General features: G+C 36.6%; 1 long non-coding RNA gene and 1 pseudogene across 1 annotated transcript; one reads left to right on the top strand and one right to left on the bottom strand.

The window, feature by feature from the left end:
* The first annotated feature begins 2,230 nt into the window (after nucleotides 1–2,230).
* Nucleotides 2,231–3,870, top strand: LOC147789992 (exopolygalacturonase-like; annotated as a pseudogene).
* Nucleotides 3,871–14,058: 10,188 nt separating this feature from the next.
* LOC147789991 (uncharacterized) lies at nucleotides 14,059–15,164 on the bottom strand. The gene is made up of 2 exons (XR_015423283.1): nucleotides 15,079–15,164; nucleotides 14,059–14,303 (listed from the first exon to the last, which is right to left on the bottom strand). It is a non-coding gene; the product is annotated as an uncharacterized LOC147789991 (long non-coding RNA).
* Between the last annotated feature and the right edge of the window lie 1,276 nt (nucleotides 15,165–16,440).

Raw genomic sequence — 16,440 nt, 5'->3', positions numbered from 1 at the left:
TTAAGGGCATTATGGTCATTTTGCCCCGTTTCTTGGTTTACCTATTTATACATATCCATTGACCACTAAATTTCACACATAACCTAAACATGCTATAATATGCTCATCATTAAAGTTTCATAGGCATCAGGGCTCATTTAGTGGGTTACTTTAATGTTCCTTAAATCCCGAGCAATTTGGTCGGTTCAGCGCCTTAACTTACGATTCTTTGAGTTTTTTTTTCATAGATCCTTGTGTAATACTTGGTTTATGGTTCATATGAAAATCCAAGCGATTCCTACAAGTATTTCTTAAGAAAAGTCCAAGGTGGCTACTTACCTCATTGTTGATGTTTAGGACCTCCGTTCTTGAGCTTCCGGTATTTGAATTACTTCACTTTTCCTTCTATAGACTCCTTATTGTGTCTAGTTTCTAGAACCATAAGGTATATCATGAGAACTAGCCTAGAAGGGGGTTAAAATTAAAAAACACAGAGGGAAGATCAAATTTTGGGCTTACTTGGCCGGTTCAACTGAACCGGCCACGTCATCGTCTTCTTCCTCTGGACCAGAAGAAGACACGCGCGTCCTTTGCGCCGCCGTCTGGAAGTGGCCTTCCACAGCCCCGATCTCTTCGTTTATCCCCTCGATTTCTTCATGAAACTTAACGATGATATTACAAGGAAGAGCTTGGGATTGATTTCATACCTTTTCGTGGATCATAGCCTAAGATATTAGCCTATTACAAGGAAGAGCTTGAGATTGATTTCATACATTTTCTTGGATCATAGCCTAAGATATTAGCCTCCAAAGTTCGTCCAAAATCATTTTCCTCGCCAGAGCTAAAACAGGGGATTTCTTATCGGCTAGCCGATTCTAGGGGTTTTCAAGGCCCGATTTCTTCATGGAACCTCTTAAATATCCTTTCATCAAGCTATAGGAATTGATTTGGAGGAATGTCCTTGAGTGTGGAACCTTAATTTTCAGAAATCGTTCTCGGTATGCAACTCACTCGAAACGCCGGATTTCCGATATCATGGGTATCTTGTTCTACGACGTTTCAGCTCTCAATTCCTTCATATAACTTGTGGGTAATCTTGTTTGGAAACTATTGGAATAAGTTTAAGGAGGAATGGTGGAGAATTGCTCTCAAATTTGGAAGAAACCCCAGAGTAGGAGACCCACAAACTAAACTCTCATAACTCTCGAATGGGTGCTCGACCTTGCTCGAGTCTTATTCCATATTGTTTCCCATACTCCAGACTTTATAGGCGAGCTTAAACCGACATTGAAAGCTCCAGAATCGTCGTGAATTGGCAGTTAGATTTTCTGGAAAATCCGCCCGAAATATCTACTCCAGTCAGAGCCTCACCGACTTTGGTTTTGCATAATAGCCGTTTGATGTGATGATCTGTCCATCTTCTAGATCATATCCAAATTTGGGGAAGATCCAACGGTTGGGATTTGAGTTTCGTGAGATATTTCTCAGATGGTCACTGTAGATGCTCTGTTTCTGATCAGAGGGCCATTTTCGTAATTATACATTCTTCCAGGGGTATTTGGGTCATTTCCCGCTTTCCGAATATTTTAATATTATATTTCCTGAAAAATCCATAATTTTTCGAAAAATCCTTTATCTCATGTTGGTCATTTTTGCTTGAGCACTTCTAAATTCTTTCTAGATAAGCAATTAAAAATCCGGGAAGGTCCTTAATAATTAGTAAAATGACCTTTTTGCCCTTTTCACTTACTTTTACTTTCCAATCCTTTTTCCATAGGTCTTAAACACCTTAACATTACTTGTTAGGGTATAAAAATGACTTGCTTGAGATCATCATCCTTCCTTAATCCTTTAATTCCTCCCCTTTTGATCATTTGGGTCTTACATGGGCGGCTTATTCTTGTTAGATCTAATTCCTTTCATTTTTGGGTGTTACAATACCATACTTTGAGACAAGTGATTTTGTTGCTTTATTATAGTCATACAAGTCATTTTAAGCGTATGCCTACCATAATATGCCTACGATTGTAAGCGTGTTTAGTTTGGAACAATATTATGTTTGGCGTCCTCTTGAAATTTTCTTAACAAACATGTGGGTAAAGACAAAATATGCTAAAAACAACTCAATTTGATTCCTATTTTTCAATTTGTATTAAATACATAAAAAGTTCCAAATCTAAAACGAAATATCATTGTCTCTCACTAGTTTTCAAATGATATACATAAAAAAAGAAAAGAAAGCAAAGGCTTCATGAGTACGATCAAATCGAGTTTCTTGGCCGCTACAATTTTGATGTTACTATTGTTAGCTCCTACCGTCGATGCTCAATCTAGTGCCGATGTTGTTTTTTCTTTGAAAAGATATGGTAACATAGTGTCTGGTACTGACATCATGAAGGTAAATATATAATATGAACATCAATATTATCACTAGTTGAGCTGATCAATTGTTTGCTATAAGTTTTTGTTAGTTGTGAAATGTAGGCTTTAGCAAATGCATGGAGGGATGCATGCACGTCCAATCGTTCTAGTGCAATTTTTATTCCAAGAGGGATATTTAGAGTAAAGGAAGGGAAGTTTGAAGGACCTTGTAATAGCCCAATTGACTTTCAACTTGGAGGAACATTGCAGGCACTAAAAAGTCTTCCGGGAGATAATTGGATCACTTTTGCACGTGTTGATAGATTGACATTATCAGGTGAAGGAGTTTTTGATGGCCAAGGAAAGGCAGCTTGGAAAAGGAACGATTGCCACAAATGCATAAATTGTGCCCAACTCCCGGTTGTAAGTAATATTCCTTTAGCTTTCCTTCTCAATCTCATGCATCTTGTTGTTTTTGAAAGAGCCTCTTACATGTCTTCTCTAATGTTCTGACATTTACGATTTGGTCAATGTTCTTCATTTTCTAGAGGATAATCTTTAAACAATCCACGGAAAAAGTAAATTTTTTTTTAGTTTTCAATTTTATTGGGTTCTATTCAAATTTTTAGCATCATTACCGACTCTCACAAAATATTATTTGATTATACAAAATGATTAGAGTTTGAGGTTCAACTTCATCACCAATTCAACCGTTAAGAGAATAACATCACTTGATAGCAAGAACTTCTATATCAACGTCATCGGCTGCAACAACCTCACATTCCATAATATCAATATAATGGCACCCAAAAACAATCCCAACACTGATGGAATACACATCGGTCGATCAAATAAGATCACAATCACAAAGTCCAAAATTGCAATTGGAGATGATTGCATTTCTCTTGGAGATTGAAGCAAACTAATTGAAGTCACCAATGTGACGTGCGGACCAGGACATGGAATAAGCATCGGAAGTCTTGGAAGATACACTAACGAAGAACCTATTGAAGGTGCCATCGTAAAGAACTGCACGTTAAATAACACCACTAATGGTATCAGGATCAAAACGTGGCCAGCTTCTGCGGCTAACGGCACCGCCACCAATATGCACTTTTTGGACATTATAATGGTCAATGTTAGCAACCCTATTCTAATGGACCAAGAGTATTGTCCGTGGAATCAGTGCAATCGGTAGGTATGGATCGCATTCTCGAACCTTTGATTCATTTTTTCATTATAACTTCACAAATAAACCATTTGTTGTCTCATTTTAATTTTCAGATTCCTTAAAAAATTAAGATGAGTATAGTGAGCTTCAAGAACATTAGAGGAAGTTCTGCAACTCCGCTGGCAATCAAACTTATTTGCAGCCGTCACTTACCATGTGACGATGTAAAAGTAAGCAACATTGACCTCACTTACAATGGAATAAAAGGTCCTATTTCCTCCCAATGCACGAATGTGAAACCTATCATTTCATTAAGACAGAACCCCAAGATATGCTCCTCTCCTTATGTTGTCCCATGAATTGTTCATTGCCATAGAACTTCAAAATAATAGACAGCCTTAATTAAAAAAGTAGACTGCCTCTATCCATTTGACTCTCATTCTTTTGAGTTTCTTTTGTTGTACTTTTCGAAATAAATAAGATGGTCGAATGTTTGAAGGAGACTTTGTGTCGTGAACAACCTAATGTTTTTAGAAATCTTTTAGACAGAATCCATAAGTTAGATCGAATCTCCTAACTATATCCGTCCCATATGGCACACATCCATCATTATCGTTAAAGAAGAATTGACATTAGAGGTGACTAATCTAGCAAGTCGTGTCCTTAAATCTATCTTTTTCGTCAATCATGTAATTTTCGTTGCAACTTTTGGATATGACTTGAAAAAATTTAGGTTTCAGATTAGAAAATTAAGTGACAAGTATTAATATGTATTTTAGGAATTTACATTTAATATTGAATTATCTACCTATTTATCCCGACCAAGTTTAGTTTTAGGAAAAATGTCGATAGTCCTAGAAAAATTAAATATCAAAAGTAGCTAAATGTTCTAGGAGTTTAATGTAGAGGAACTCATCAAAATTGGCCCAAATCCGTGCTAAATAAGGCCAAAAAAACAACATAAATCACAAAAGAGAGAAAATAAAAACAAAACTTGGTCTCGATCCATGATGCTATGTTTTGTGTTTTCAAATCTTAAGATATTTGTTGTTCGTGAGTTTAGCTGGGTCGAGTTGAGATATCTTTGAGGCCTAAGTAAGTTAATTGGATCATAAATTTATTCAACTCAAACAACCCTTATTACATAATTAAATCTTTTGATTTTTATGTTTAGAATAATATCTAAAAAAAAAAAAAAAAAAGGAACTAAGCCATTTGGAAATGGCAAATGGTACCCATGCTAAGATTTGGACCACGATTTCAAATTTGGATTCAGCAACTAGCAACTGATACCCTTGACGTTCCCCTGCATCTACCATGACATACCTACATTACCAACTTATCTTGAATTGCTTATAAGAGTGAAAACTATCCACACAAACCAACACCATTTTTTGTAGCATGCTTTTTCCTTACTCACATGCCTCCTAAGATGTAATCTCATGCCTAAAATTTGGACCAGGATTTGGAATCCAAATTTGGCATCTGATGGCCCCCACAATTCCTTGCATCTTCAATGATATGGTCACATTAGTTACTTGTTTTAAATTGTTCCTAGGAGTGAAAACTATCTCTAAAAATCACGTTGCCTACTTTTGGTGGTTCAATCATAAGACTCAAAAGTTAAGCGTGTTTAGTTTCGAACAATATTATGTTTGGCTACCTCTTGAAATTGTCTTAACAAACATGTGGGTAAAGCAAAATATGCTAAAAACAACTCATGTTGATCCGTAAGAATAATTTTCCATCTTAGAAACACTTCATGAGGAGTAAATAATATGGTCATATTGCAAAAGATGTCGAAAAATGCTGGAGCCATTGGGTGTCAAATTCATACTAAAAAATTTGGTTCAAATCCTGTTCATGGGACATTACACTAATCGGTTTAAGGGGTTCTTGTTTTTTTTTTTTTTTTTTGAGATGTAATCCTGTTCATGTCTCCTAAGATGTAATCAGTTTGGAAAAATCTCTCCAGATGTAATTTCATTCTCCAAAGAAAGGGGGAGAGATTGGTCTGTTATGACTCTGAGAATGTTTGCAAATAATATAATTACATATTTAATATTATTAGGATATAATACCTCATCTAAACTATATTTAAATATTATAAGATATCCTAATATATATTTAATTAATTTGAACTTGATTCAAATTTCAAATATATTTTTATTTAATGTATCATAATTTAATATTTAATGGTATCATATATAATAAATATATTTTTCTTTTTAAATATATTTAATATATTAAATATTAATTTGAAACCTTCAAATTAAATATATTTTCTCAATTTATTTAATATCTAATATATAAATATTAGTTTGACACTTCAAATTAAATTTATTTTCCCCTTTATATTTAATATATCTAATTATTTTAAATATCAATTTGAACACTTCAAATATTCTTTCAAATAAATTGAACCTTTAACATTGCTATGAGCTAGCAAGAAAACCTTATGGACCTACCGATTATAAGCTCCAGCGATACAAAATTAATTAATTAAACTCTTTAATTAATCAATTTCCATTCATTAACTATAGGTCACTCCACTATAGACCTAGAGTTGCACTCCTATGTACTGTAGGACAAGTTATTTCCATTGATATAATCATTACAAGCAAGTCATCCTTCACGAGTTGTTCATAATTGTAGCTGGGTCAAAAGTCCGTTTTACCCCTGTAATTACATTTTTCAACTTAAGTACCACTCATTCTCTAATAAACAATTTGTTTATGATCCAATCATAAACCAAGTCCCTCTTGGGCCAGAGAGAGGGTGGGGCCCCATTGTTCAAGTCCCGAAATCAGTACTTAAGAGAACAACTCATCTAGTTTCCTCATCTGGAAAAGAGTGAATTTCATCTCATGATATTATGTTTCAAACTCCCTGATTGGTCAAGTCCTCAAAATTGTAGGCACATTGAATCGGCCTAAAGAGCCATTCTCACCCATGTAAATTAAAGAACAAGCCCTCACTGGCAGGAGTTCATAACTCACTCAGGATTAAGATCGACTCGCATATGATCATTGTGTGAAATATTAATCTTCTCAATTAACGGATTTATAAAGAGAGATTAAACATTTATTGGTCCAGTCTTATACAAACTCATTGTATAGGGTAGCCCCACTTACATGTCTCCATATGAACGATTTGAATCAAATCATTTGTAACCATTACAAAGTGGGTCGTATCAATAGTGTTACCAAGATAAGGCATCCAACTTTATCCATATACTATAGACTTTTTAGGTTATTACTTGAACACGATCCTCTTGTATGTCAACCAAATACGGTTTAAGATTACATTAATAACCTTGGATTTTCATACCATGGATAACAATTAAATTACAAATAAACTAATAAAAATTATTGTTAAAAACTAAATAATTAATTACGAGGCTTTAGGGCATAAATTCCAACAAATATGACATGTATTAAGTGACAACTATATGTACGTAGTCTAGAAAAACTGATATGAACCAAGAGACATCAATCATACAATATACTTCAATGAAGATATGAAGAGAAGGTTGTCAAAATTATCAAAAGATTTTTCAATTCATGCTACATTGAAGAAGAATGAAGTTTGATTGTTGTAAATTTTGGGTGGGTTGCAATTTAGAGTAATTTAGAGTTATTGTATGATTGATGTCTCTTGGTTCATATCATTCTATGCAACTCTATGTAGTTTAGGTTGCATGTAGAATCATTCAAGCTCGACATGATCAATCTTGCTTGTGGAGTGATTCGAATCTCAATCAAGTGTTCTTGTCTTGAGATATTTGATCAACAAGAATCATTGAAGCTAGACATGATCAATCTTGCTTGTGGAGTGATTCAAATCTCAAACAAAGTGTTCTTGACTTGAGATATTCGATCAACAAGGTAATCCGAATCTTACTCCCCTTGTAGTTGATTCCTTATCATATCATTTGGTATCAGAGCTTCAGCTCAAGATCGGATATATGTTTCCTTTGCGTTTATTTTCAATTTGTTTTTATCTTTATAGTTTTTAATCGACCCAAAATAAAAAAAATCCAATCTGGGCTCTACTAAAAAAATTTGAGAGGTGAGAATGAGAGCTTCATTTGTGTAAATGAGTGCAAACAGAGTGGCCTAAAATTCCTTGAGTGTATACACGTGAGAGAGTGTTGCGAGGTCGTCTATATTTCCATATCTTTTTTTTTTTTTTTTTTTTGCAGCAAAGTTTCACAAATAGATTCGAGAACGAATCCTCTTGAAGAAGTAGAGAATGATATGAACCGAGAGACATCAATCATACAATATACTTCAATGAAGATGTGAAGAAAATGTTGTCAAAATTATCAAGCAATTCATGCCACATTGAAGAGGAATGAAGTTTGATTGTTATTTAAGACTTTTAATTTACTTTAGGTTACAATTACATAATGGTTAATTATCGCCATTAAGTATGAATGTTACAACTCTTGGAATGTCTTTAATAGTTTCATTTTGAGGCTATATAAAGCCATGTATGTTGTATTTGTAAGTAGACTTGGGAAATATAGAAAGAAGCATTTGTGCTTTTCTTTAGCCAATGGCTAAGTTTCTTTGCAATTCTATGTAGTTTAGATTGCATGTAGAATCATTCAAGCTCGACATGATCAATCTTGCTTGTGGAGTGATTCGAATCTCAAATAAGTGTTTGAGATATTTGATCAACAAGAGTCATTCAAGCTAGACATGATCGATCTTGCTTGTGGAGTGATTCGAATCTCAATCAAGTGTTCTTGCCTTAGGTTGTCAAAATTATCAAAAGATGTTTCAGTTCATGCTACATTGAAGTATATTGTATGATTGATGTCTCTTGGTTCATATCAAAAACACCTCAAGTCGACAATTCCTCTGTGACTTCTAAGCTCCCGAGAACCCTATCGCCACGATCTGTAGCTTCACGGACCTGAAAAAGAAATGTAAATAGGAATGAGTATAAATATATTCAATAAGCAACATACTTATAGGCTCTTATCGCATCCATGTCAGAGTAGGGAACCACCAGCTTACTCTATAGGCTCTAGAGTTTCACAGTCTTGGTACACACACTTGGGCAGAAGATTTAACCTTCATAGTGGTATCCGACATCTAAGGATGAGGCGCTACGACATATAACTTTGTACCAGGTGAGGAACATGGTGAGTGTCAGCCTGCTTGTCGTCGATGGAGGAGTGAACTGGCAAACCCGTCGCACAGGCCATGAGATCGCCCAAGGTTGGGGCGTGCTACTTTTCGATACAAGCCAGCTCGAAAAGTTATTGATGATGTTAATATAACACATGAGGAAGCAATTTGGATCTTAGGCACTCTTATAACATCAATTATAGTAAATAACTAGCATGTTCATAAGTATTAAAACTCAAGATGTTTGAGTACTAACCTTTTGTAGTTTAAATTTCTTTTTCCTCACAAATCGGTTTCGAACCACCACTAGTGTCTTCTCCACTATTCAACGACCTTAGAACGGGATTGTGAAATCCGGTGAGTGACTAAACTTGGGAGGGATTTAGTATATATGAAGAGAGAGTTTGTGAGAGTTTTTCTCATGGTTTTTGGAAGGGAGAAGTTCATGTACCTTGATCACTCTATTTATAGAGTTATGTTTGCATGTTGATGCAAATTTGAGATCACCAAATTTTGACACTCAATATTCCACTCAAATGTTTGGGATTATGTGGCAAACATGCAAGTTTGAGTTCACCAAATTTTGACACTCAAAATAATACTCAAATTTGTCTGTGGGTTTATTTGGCAAGCATGCAAGTTTGGTTAAACCAAATTTTGACATCCCAAAATTCCACTAACTCAAACATGGATTCTTCCATTGAGTGAAGCCAACCTTCTTACTTTCTTCATTTTAATTCAACAATTAATTTGAATAATTAATTTCAAATTAAGTAATATTAAATGATTAATTAAACCATTTAATTAATATTTAATATTAATTCAAAGCCAATCCCAATCAATTTCGACACATATTTCATTAAAATATTTAAATATTATTTAAATATCTCAGATTCTCTCTTTTTATTTAATTCATAAATAAAACAAAAAAGGGTTAAATATATCGTATATATGTAGCGCATATTCCCTAATTTGAATTCGAACACTTCGAACCCACTCGTCACACTGTTCTGTGGTTTAGTTCGATATGAGCTAGTAGAGGGACCTAATGGACCTATAGATCATGAGCTCCAACAATCCAAGATTAACTGGTTAAATTCATTAACCTTGTTAACCAACACTCGTTAACTACTAGGACACTCCACTATAGCCTAGTAGTTGCACTCCGCTCACTAAAGATATATTTTTGTCCATTTGATATAACTATGATTAGTAAGTCGATCCTTCACAAGTTGTTCGTAACTAGAGCTGGGTCAATTAACCGTTTTACCCCTGAAGTTACTTCTTGTTTCTTATGTCCCACTGATCCTCTTATGAACAATTGGTTTGTGGTCCAACTAGTAAACCGAATCCCTCTCAGGCCAATGCGAGGGTGAGCCCCTTGTTTAATACCTAGAGTCAGTACCTAAGGGAACTACCTCTCTTCTATCCCTAAAAGTAGGTAGGAGCGAATTCCATCTTGCACCCCACGCCCCAGCCATTCACCTAGTGTTACCCCTGAAATGGGAGACCTATTGAGTCGGCGAACTCGAGTCACTCTCACCCATGCAATTCTAAGGATAATTTTGAATAAACAGGAGTTCATGGTTAGCTCAGGATTAAGATAGAGTTACCTAGGTCATTGAATGAAAAGAAAATCAGTCTCAACAGTAAACAACATTATAAAGTGAGAGTGATTTTCTTCATGGTCCAATCTTATTCAATACTCATTGCGTAGGACGCCTCCACTCACATGTCTCCGCATGTACAATTTAGTGGTCACATTGTTATGTCATATACAAAAGTGGGCCGCATCCATAGTGTCCCCAAGATAAGGTACTCAGCCTTATCCCTGTACTATAGATCATTTTGACTATATACTTGAACTTGATCCACTCTTATGTTTCTACATATAGTTCAAGTAATCATACTATAGCTAGAGTATTCTTAGTTTATTGGATTTAGATTAACGATAGTAAAATACAATTTATTCAATAACAATCTTTACTGAATAAACATCAATGATAACTTTATTGAAAATAGAATATGTTTTTATTTACAAACTATGAGTTTTAGGACATAAAACCAACAACCTGCATGATCAACATCCTCCCATAGGAAATCCTCCCATAGGAAGAATCTTATGTGCAGGTTAACCTCTAACTACTTGCGTGTTCAATGTTCTACCATAGGATGGACCCACCATGCAGAATAGTCAATCTACCACTGAGTATCACAATCCTAACCAATGTAACACCTCGCTTGATGGTATCGTACAAGAGTGGAAAGGTGAGTGGAAACTAGTTGAACGCCATACCAGCTACTATCGGTTTAGAAATCTTTCTTCTACATCCTGAGGTACTAAGGTGGCCTTCTAGGTCTCAAGGGTGGTTAGGCGGTCTTGGTAGGGACTCAAGTCTCCACTCTCATAATTCCTGACTCCTTGAGTCTTTCATGGTTCAGGGTTGTAGGTTCTCACCGTCTAATCATCCCTCATGATTCCACTTTACGACAACCATGTTTATGCACTCTACGTATATATCAAATTTTGTGTCATGTGCTGACCATGGAACCCTTCACAATCTTTCACGAACTTTTTCCAAATTCTGGTGCATAACATGTGCTATCCAACTAATCCATAGAGATTATATTCTTCTTGAGACCAGAAATATATCTAAACTTCTTTAATGTCCTGATTTCTTACTCGAGTTTGTTTGCAGACATCTCCATTCATTTCAATCATCAAGGTTTTTGTTGTCGGCAAGATACACCTTAAAAAAAAATTCGGATTTGAAATTTTGAACCAATTTCTTACTTAGAGTAGAATGGAATAATGCGCCTAAATCCAAAATCCAAGATTCAATCGAGCTGTCCACAATAAGAATTATTGCAACACGTTACGTTTAGCATGTTTGGAGATTTTTTTCGGTTCTTTGATTTTCATCGTCCTTGTTTGTTTGGGCTCTTTCATTTACTTTTTCCCCTTTGATCAACACTAAGAGCATTGCCTTAAGAATCTCCAATTTTCCGTTTTCAAATACTTTCGCTGAGAACTAAATCTCAAATTTAATTAAACTTCAACTTATTAGATATGGGAACGGTTGTTCGCGACAACAACAGTATCCCACAACGGTAAAGAGGACATCGAAATCAGTTCTTTAATTTAATCTTCAAAATTAATTTCCACCGAACTCAGTTGACTTAAAATCATATTGAATTCATTTATATGATCCACAACAGATCTACCTTCAGACATTTGTAGATTGAAAAATCTTCGAATCAAATACACCTTGTTCATACTCAACGGTTTTTTGTACCTATTTAATAGCGCCTTCAATAGAACTTACATTATCTTCTCCTTGATAATGTGAAACGCCACATTTTTGGACAGTGTCAACCAAATCAACCCTAAGGCCTGCCGATCCTTGAGCTTTCGCTGCTCTGTGGTTATGATATTCGGTTTCACCCCAATAGAGATTCATGGAGATCTTTCTGGTACAGAAAATCTTCCATCTACATCTTCTAGAAACCAAAATTGGATCAATTGAACTTCTCAATTCCAATCTTTGAGCTTTCCATCTTCACATATGTTATAACCAAGATCAAATTTGAGTCATACATAATTATGCGTCTGTCATGTTTTCATTATGTTTTCAGGCATCTCCGCTACGAGAGAAGCATCAAGGTCTTGCATGGCCAACAAATCAATAACTTTGCGCCAAATACCAAAATTATTGATTCCATCAAATTTTTCTACTTCAAGATTAAAACTCAAAATTCTCGATCCACATCCTGATTTAATATCAGATGACTCTGCCATTTGTAACAAGTAATCTGGATGAAAGTAGAAAATTACAATTCTTGAAAATTGATTTTCAAGAAAATAAGCACGATTGTGAGCATGTTTTGTAGTTGATGGGGTCAAAACTTTTAGAATACCCCAAATGCCACAACCAGGCTTTGATACCACTTGTACAAAAATGATACAACCTTCAAAGCTTTGATACCATTTGTTATGCGCCGAAATGCTACAACCACAAAACTATGATATCAATTGTTGTACCAATAGTGGAAGCAAGATCAAATGTACTCACAACACCATCTAATGAAATTTAAACAAAAAGACAAAGATTTATGTGGTTCAGAGACAAGAAATTCCCCTACATCTACGTATAGCCACCAATCACTAATAATCAAAGTGTTTACAAGTGAATACTTCACTCTCACGCTACAAAGTCTCTTACCAAAAAGTTTCTCCAAAATGTCACTCAAAATACAATGTGACACACAATATGAATGTTATATATATACTAAATGAGGATTAATAACCAAAATAAATAAGATATTAATTAAAATGGTTAAAGATTAAATAACCAAATTAATATTTTTATTTAACCAAAACGGCTATACATGGGATGAGAGTTAATAACTAAATTAAATAAAAAAATTTATGACAATTTACAACAAGTTCATAATTTACTTAATCAGTGGAGATGATTACCAATTTAACCTTAAGAGTTAACTTTTTTTTAGAACAACGGTAACCTTAAGAGTTAACTTTTTTTTAGAACAACGGTAACGACCTTAATTTTCTTTTAACCTAATTAGTGACGTCACTCATGCATACATAACTTATTTCGTAATCATTCATAGATCCAAAACATCCTTATCTCTAAAAATAAACTTTCAAATAAGTGAATTTAAAAATGAATCCGCTCCAAAACAACCTACTTTCAGATAACTGAATTTAAGAATGAATGTAGACTTTCAAATAACTGAATTTAAAACAACCTTAACTCTAAAAATAAACTTTCAAATAACTGAATTTAAAAATGAATCCGCTCCAAAACAACCTTATCTCAAAAAATAAACTTTCAGATAACTGAATTTAAGAATGAATTAGAGTTTCAAATAACTGAATTTAAAAATAAATCAATGTAACTTAAAACAATCGAATGGTAAACTCCTAAAAATATCCCATCTCCAACTTTTATCGGTTCTCAGCTTCCTCAACCGTACATTGGCTTACCTCCTAAAAATATCCCATCTCCACCTTCAAATAACTGAATTTAAAAATGAATCTAAATGAAGCTAAATGAATTTAAAAATGAATCTAAATAAAGCAATACTACTGTAACTTCAAACAGTCCAATGGTAAACTCCTAAAAATATCCATCTCCAACTTACATGTTGTTCTCAGCTTCAAGCTTGGTCAACCGTACATTGTTGCCATCCATTTACCTGAAAAAAATGTAGTATTTTATGAGCGGGACCTTAACTTTTCATAAACCCTTGGGCGCTTTCCTATTCTGGGTAGGGTTGTGTAACGACCCTAAATTTCCACATATCTAGAGTCGCCACTAACGTCTCATGCTCATCTCTAATGCAGAATAAAAACCTAAGCATGCTCATCTTTACTAGCGGAAAAATTTAAAACTTCAGAATACGTTAAAACATTGAAAAACACTGCCGGACTTACGTGTTTCAAACATCATGCTGGAGTTCAAAAGACAAAATAAAACGATTACAAATTAATTAATATAAATGAATGAAATGCAAACGCCCTATCCTAACCAAGACTAGGAATTTTAAATATGCAACTATCCTATGCACGCGCCACAGTCTCTGATCACGATGCCACCGTCAACCGTACATGGGAGCCTTGCCTTTACCTGAAAAACAATATGGCACACGGCCTGAGTATTTCGAAGAAATACTCAGTAAGTGACCCCACTATAGGGGCCATGCTAATGCAAACACATGCAATCATGAATAGGGACCTATCTCTAATCATCTTAGGGGTGGCCTCCAGTCTCGGACAAATTGGATGTGTAGTACTTCCCTACACACGACTCACACGTGCGAGTGTGAGTCCCCAGGGCACTCGCACACCCCCTGGACCCTCTGGTCAAGCTAATCTGTAGCGACGTCCGGAGGTCAGCGGAACCCCATAGTGTCATGCGCCTCATGAACACCCTCATCTGTGTGCTTTCGCACCTGTGCGCATTCGCGCTCATCATAAGGTGCGCGTCCGCACTCATCATCTCTAGGGGAAGTAGCCCTATGCTTATGAACATACAAAATGCATGAGGTCCCTCTAAATCCATCGTAATGTCTCTTCTGACACAACCCTCTAGTCTCATCTCTTTGTTACTCTAGGTAACGCATATCGTGGATATTTATATTAATATCATTTTCATGCTCTTAGGGTTGTGTCCTACGTCGATCTAACGACAAAATGCAATATGGCACTCATCATCGTCTAGCATGCTCAATATGGAAAACATCATCATATTAAGGTAAAAATCATGCAATCATCATGCTCATCATAATGCCACAACGTGCGTCAAACATATTAAGCGTCACTCAACAAAATATGTATAAACTCGCACATATCATCAAGCATCATACAATTTATTTAGCCTATCCTATAGTAAGGCCACTTACTTGGTTGGCCTCGGCCGAAGTACTCCCTAAATAGCTAAACGTAAGCTCCCGTTCCGTGAGAGCTGCTTCCTACTTCGCTGGGTTTGTTTCCTATCACGCCGTTCACCACTTTCCGTTAGTATTTCACAATTAATTTACCTATAATTTAATAAATGTGAAATACGGCTCTAAAACGGCCTCGGATACCTTAATCGGGGCCAAAAACAGATCCGGGAGGGTCGAAACAGTGGAAACCGGGCTGAAAACAGGTGAGCCGAGCCGAACAGCCGCTGGAGCCGCTGGAGGAGCCGCCGGAGCGTCACCGGAGGGAGCCCGAGCCGTTTGCGCCGAGCCGAGCCGAGGACTGCCGCGCCGCTGTGTGACACGTGGCAGCAGCAGAGAAAGCCACGTCGGGCGGTAGTGTCGGGTCGAAGCGCGGGTCGGAGTCCGGTTCGGGTCGTGGTTTGGGTCGCGGGCTGTGGAAGGCTACTGGGCCAAGGCTAAACGTTGGGCCTCGGCTTACTGGGCTGGGCCGCAAGTGTTTGGTTTGCAGGCCGGCTCAATTGGACCGTGGGTCTAGTCTGGGTTGGTTCAACTGAACCGTAGCTTCTGGGCCGGTTTGAGGTTTGGGCCGCTGTAGTTGGGCTGGGCCGAAGGCAGAGGCCAAGGGGGAAAACGGGCTGGCTCTCCCGGGTTCTGGGTTCGGGTTGACCCGGATCCGTGGATCTCGTCTTCCTTACCCGACTTTGGCCGATTTTCCGGCGAGTTTTCTCTCTCCTTCCCGCGGCGTTTTCGTTGCCGATTTCGGTCCTCTTCCTTCTCTTTTCCTCTTTGTTCGTCGTCCTTCTTTCCTTTTTGGGAGTTTTGCGGCCTAAAAGCTCCTAAAAGCCATAGATCTAAGAATCGATTAAGAAACCTAACTTTCCGACCTCGGTTACCGACGACGACGCTTACGAAATAACACCAAATGCCCCTGAGTTATTGTGCTTTCGTTAGGGATCTCTCTTACGGTAGTAAGAGGTTGTTTGGTGTCGGTTTAAGGGTGGTTTGAGGGCTCGTCGGAGAAACTGGACACTCGCCGACGTTTGTAAACATACCCCCTAGACCTGACTTGGTCGAGCACAACATGTTACACGTAGCCGAACACCACAGAACAGAAAAGGGTCTGCATGATATCATGACAAACATAAATATCGTATTTCATTCTTTCGTAACATAAAGGGGAAGAATCCCGATGCACGTGACATACATCATGAGGTCCCTTAACATATCTAACATGACATTACATAAGTAGTGCTAACATCGCATATATGTTTCTTACATTACATGGCGTTTCACATGACCCACATTACATGGCATACTACATAACACGATTGTGAGCAC

Source organism: Cucurbita pepo, chromosome 12 (genome assembly GCF_057944985.1).
Source record: "Cucurbita pepo subsp. pepo isolate OVF chromosome 12, ASM5794498v1, whole genome shotgun sequence".
Taxonomy (NCBI): Eukaryota; Viridiplantae; Streptophyta; class Magnoliopsida; order Cucurbitales; family Cucurbitaceae; genus Cucurbita; species Cucurbita pepo.
The sequence above is the reverse complement of the archived record's forward strand: the minus strand, read 5'-3'. Positions and strand labels throughout refer to the sequence as shown.